Genomic DNA, 5801 nt, shown 5'->3' with positions numbered 1-5801 from the left:
TCTTTCGACGCCATTTTGGGGAGAAAGTGCATGAGCTTCGTGTCTTCCACTGCTCTCGTTTGGAGCCGCAATGGACGTAATTTCCTCTTTTACAAATGTTTATAAACGCCTCGAAAATTGACCAATGAGTCTCTATGGCTGATGACACCCAATCAAAAAAGTGGATTGTACCACGCCCATATTTGTTTGGGAGTCTTAACAAGTCAGCTTCCAGCCAAATGTAAAATGTCCTTGCTATCCGGGATCCTTGGGACGTCCCTACCCCGCCCCCCACTCCCAGAAGTTTACATTTAAAATGGTTAGGTAAGGTTTAGGGTACGGATGTCCCAAGGATCCCAGATAGCACTGACCAAAACTTAAAGGGGCTTCATCAATATTCCTTGAAGCATAATAGAGACCACTTAGGCAGCCTAAAGATTATGTAACTGCATGTTGTTAAAGCATTCTTTAGTCATCCAGATTTCTGCTGTTCTCCGTTTGAGGATATTGTCATCAGCTTTGTTCTGCACCGTGAAAACAATAGGCCTACAAAGAGCGTTCAACTATAATGTTATTTCAGGATCCCTGTGAGTCCAACTCCTAACCCTGATCGCAGATGAGTTTAGGACCAAATGCATGATACTCTGTACAGAGAGACAGCTCCACCTGAGACAAAGACATCCCCTGGAGGATACAATCACCACAAAAGTAGCCTAAACAGTCACACCCAGCACCACACTGACTGGGCAAGTTAAAACACTGACTAAGTCCCTGTCACAGAGCCAAACACTGTAGTTATGTAACCCCCAATGAAAACACAGCATAAACGTGCAGTGGAACAGTTCAATTCCTATCTTCATGTAGCAACCTGCAGACTTCAACTTTCTGAAGAAAAACTGTCTTCGACAAACTGAACTACATGACTTTGTGCTGTTGGGAAGTTATACGCACCACAAAGAAAGATACTTTTTGTTTATCTTTTGTTACTTGGCATTGGCAAAAAGGAAATCTAACAGTCACTAATGTTTGCCATCGGTGTGGCCTACTGTTGACATTACCATTGTGGGAATTTATTTAACCTTTTCTATACGTTTGACTTGTCTAGGTGGAAAAAAAGAGCACACGAGACACAGGAGTTTACATAGAGAAATATCTCTCAGGTTTATTAACCCAATATCGACTTCTTCAGAACTCCATACAGATTCATTATTAGAAAACAGTAAGTACGCATTGCTTACCACAGAACGTATTGCTGATCAGTCATTACACATGAAAGTCGTTGTGGGACACAAGCACTCCAAACCCTAACCTCAAGTAATAAATAATAGAACATTTAGAACTCTGACCGGCTTCTTGTGGAAGACTAGCAGAGAGAAAAACTGAGAGTGAGATCAGTGTGAACCGGAGGCCAGACCCCTAGTCTCTGTCAGACTGTTCAGTGTGTGCTTATGGGTTTATCTAAAGAATCATTGTACCCATTCTAATTTCATACACAAAAAACATCCTTCTTGGAGGAGTTCTATTCTATTCCATAGTGGGGGTCTGGCTCTCAGGCTAGCAGTATGGCACTAGGCTGTTCCCAGATCTGTGTGTGCCGTCTTGCCAATTCCTGCACTGAACAAAAATATAAACGTAACACCTAAAGTGTTGGTCCCATGTTTAATGAGCTGAAATAAAATATCCAATACATTTCATATGCACAAATTTGTTTACATCTCTGTAAGTGAGCATTTCTCCTTTGCCAAGATAATACATCCACCTGACAGGTGTAGCATATCAAGAAGCTGATTAAACAACATGATCATTACACAGGTGCACCTTGTGCTGGGGGAAAATAAAAGGGAAATCTAAAATGTGCATTTGTGTCACACTAGTCCACAGATGTCTTAAGTTGAAGGAGTGTGCATTTGGCATGGTGACAGCAGGAATGTCCACCTATTGCCAGAGAATTTAATGTTCATTTCTCTTCCATAAGCCGCCTCCAACGTTGTTTTAGAGAATTTGGCAGTACGTCCAACCGGCCTCACAACCGCAGATCATGTGTATGGCGCCGTGTGGGTGAGCGGTTTGCTGATGTCAACGTTGTGAACAGAGTGCCCCCATGGTGCCAGTAGGGTTATGGTATGGACAGGCATAAGCTACGGACAACGAACACAATTGAATTTTATCGATGGCAATTTGAATGCACAAAAATACTGTGACGAGATTGTGAGGCCCATTTCTTTTTAGGCATCTGTGATCAACAGATGCATGTCTGTATTCCCAGTTATGTGAAATCCATAGACTAGGGCCTAATGAATGCATTTCAATTGACTGATTTCCTCATATGAACTGTAACTCAGTAAAATCTTTGAAACTGTTGCATGTTGCGTTTATATTTTTGTTCAGTATATATAGTCATTGGCGTGACAATGGCCACATAGTAGCTGGCAGACAGGCTAGTATGGCACCCTCGTGTCTCCCCCGTCATCACCTCTACCAGCCACCAGTGAATCAACCACCCACAGTGGAAAAGCGGTCTCTGGTCTGAGAATACAGCACCAGGAATCTTTATACCTCCTCGTCTAGGTCCCAGGTCTAATCACAACACTGGGGCTGAGCTAACAACCACACAACAGAGCCTGGCTGCCAGTTAAGCTCTGCCATCCCGCCAGGAGCCAACCACCAGGAGCTGGACAACCATCCCGCCAGGAGCCAACCACCAGGAGCTGGACAACCATCCCGCCAGGAGCCATCCCGCCAGGAGCTGGACAACCATCCCGCCAGGAGCTGGACATTAAAAAAAGCTTATAGGAATGTTCAGATCAGAAGTCAAAGAATTTAAACATTACTTGACCAGCGAGAGGGAAGAAGGGGGTAGAGAGAAGGGAAGGAGGGGAGAAGTGGGGGTGTGAGGAGCATAGAAGCTTGGGGAGTGGGTAAAGAAAGGACCGGAGAAGAGGCAAGAGGGAAGGAAGAGAGGAAAGAAAATTAGGAAAGGAAAAGAGGGGAAGGAGGTATGCTAGTCTGCCCAGACAGCCAGCTAACAGCCAGCTAACAGCCAGCTAACAGCTAGCTACGCTACCACAGTGCTGTGACTTTGATCATTCCTGTCAAATGACAATTCACGGTCAGTGTTACTAAATGCTACAGAAGGCTACTTCAGCTGGGGGGAAAAAATATATCAGAGAGAAAGAGAGAAATGTTCTTTGAGGTCAAATCCAAGCAATGTTTTTATTGCTATTCCAATGTCTTCCTAGTAAAACATCTTAGTCTAAAGACATTTTTATCTCCGGTAAGTATTCTCACAGAGGCTACTTTATACATGTGTTCCATATAGGCATCCTCGCTTACTCCAATTACACACAATATAGCAGACAAATGCCTGTTTCTTCATATACAGTAGTATTTACAGTAACATAATACAAGCAGGAAATATATAACATCTCTTCGCCTGTCACAATAACCCGTTGATAGACGCGATTGTCGTAAATGGAAGCCCATTTCACAAGAGAACACATAACAAAAAACAGAATATTATTACTTTTCAAATAAATACAACATTTCTAAGTATTTGAACAATGCTTTCCTAACATCACCGTTCCTGGTACACAGACTAGGAGCATCACAGCCAACCAGTGGCTAGACTGGCAACCAGACCAGTGCTGTAACACAACCAGTAAGACCCAATTCTACAAGTGACCTATGTGAACCAGCAGTCAGGTCTAGGGTTTCTGTGTGAAGTAGTGTGTAAGGCCACACCCACCATAGACTTAGAAAATCCTAGAATAGACGACCCCATTCAATACCCTGTACTAAGGGGCTTGTGTCAGTTCTATTCATTCTAATATGTGCTATACTCTTAAAATTCAGGTATGAACTCTTGCCTGTGGAACAGAATAAATACTCAGTTCTACCTCGCAGTTAGTGATTTTCTTACCAAATTCATGTGTGTAAATCAATCTTTATCAAGTTGTTTTCCTTCATGTTGATGGTTGCTTGAGTTACTTCATTGTCAGTTCATATATCTCTGGGGCTCAAGATCGGTAGATTTTCATGATAGCAGCGTTATATATCTGGTCTGCCCTCCATCCATAAAGAATGCACGGTGAAGGAGACACAGTCATCTCTAAGCTCTGTGTCCATTCCTCTGGAGGAGAGCCCAGTCCTACAGTTCCTCTATATGTGTTATAGATACCATATCTACCCATAGACAGCAAGCCTGGGCACAGAGCGTGTAACAATTTCACAAATTCACACAATAAAACCTACATCACATTGAATCTGAATGGTCAATTGTGGATCCCCTGTTTTGGAATGTCATTTTTGGAGTACATAAAATGTAAATGGGAAATGGGAACATTGTGGTAGAGCTGACATGCCTGTTTTCAGGTCATTAGCAGTGCCAACCACCACTCACTGACTGTAACATCACATAACAAAATTCTCAATTCTAAAGTTCATTGTGACATCACAAATGGGAACTTTGAACTCCATTGTGACATCACCCCTGAAAACAGTGAATTCTATACTCCATTGTGACATCACACAGTAACACTCGGAACTCTAAACTCCATTGTGACATCACTCCAAAGCAGCCAATAATGTTAAACCACAGTGTCTCAGACACCCAAGTGCTATTCCACTGCTTATGTGAAATGATATAAACAGGAAAAGAAGCTAGTATCATAGTCGAATTGAGCTCTGTTCACAGTTAGGTGTGTGAGTGTGTAGGTGCTAGGAGGAGTTGGTTGCAATACAGTAGTAAAGTCTGTTCTGGAGTGTCAGTGTCATCAGTCACAGTACATGGAGTTTTGAAAGTTTTCAACAAAATAAAATCTATAGAATATAAAACATTTGACATCAAATAAATCTCTCTCATATATATATATATACACACACACACACACACACAAAGTAATAAATAAATATTACTATTTATATTTAAATAATTCATAATATAATACACTTCACATCTCTGGTCAGGAGGTGGGTCTGTGTTAAACAAACCCACCTGTTAGTCAATCAGTCAGCCAACTCCTCTCTTTCAGTAATCCCACCCCCACCCCAGCCTGATAGGCCTGACAGGGTCAGCTAATCAATCACTTCTAGTGTGTTTCATTCAACAAAAATCCCAAAATGAGATGCAGCCCAGGAGGTACACACACAAATCCTTACTCTCCTGTATAGCCCTTGTGTAAACAGACCCCAAACGCAACAATCGCCATCTTTAACAATCATCTACTCACAACCTTCTAGTTCACTTTTTGGGGAAATCGCCATCTTTGGAAAAAAGAAAGAACAGACAAACAAAAATAAAATAAAAACGAACCAAGATTCTAGGACTCCCTCATGAGAATGTTCCATTGAGGGGGGGGTTCGAAAGTCATTGCCATGGAAACTGGGCATGTGGGAGGGGAGTGGGACAGAAGGTTTTTAGAGAGAACACAGGTAGAGATGTGTGGGTGAGGGTTCACAGTGAACACTAAGCTAAAAATGAATGACTCTCTCAATATTGCTACATTTCTCTTTAAAAACATATTTTTCAGGTCATATTATATATTTTACCCAAAACCTGAGGGCAAAGAATTAACACATACAATAAACATGCTATAGGCTGGGGTGTATATCACCCCCTCCTCTATCCTCCTCACCCACATAGCTGATCCCAGGCTGTCTGCAGCATCTGTAACACTGACACACACACACACACACACACACACACACACACACACACACACACACAGAACCGTATGACAGAGACATCACACATGGTCTCCGCACTAGTGCGTAACGCACCAGTGCTCCTGGTCTCCTTCTCCCATCTTGAGAGGAGGGTGGGA

This window comes from Salmo trutta, chromosome 23 (genome assembly GCF_901001165.1).
Source record: "Salmo trutta chromosome 23, fSalTru1.1, whole genome shotgun sequence".
Lineage (NCBI taxonomy): Eukaryota > Metazoa > Chordata > Actinopteri > Salmoniformes > Salmonidae > Salmo > Salmo trutta.
The sequence above is the reverse complement of the archived record's forward strand: the minus strand, read 5'-3'. Positions refer to the sequence as shown.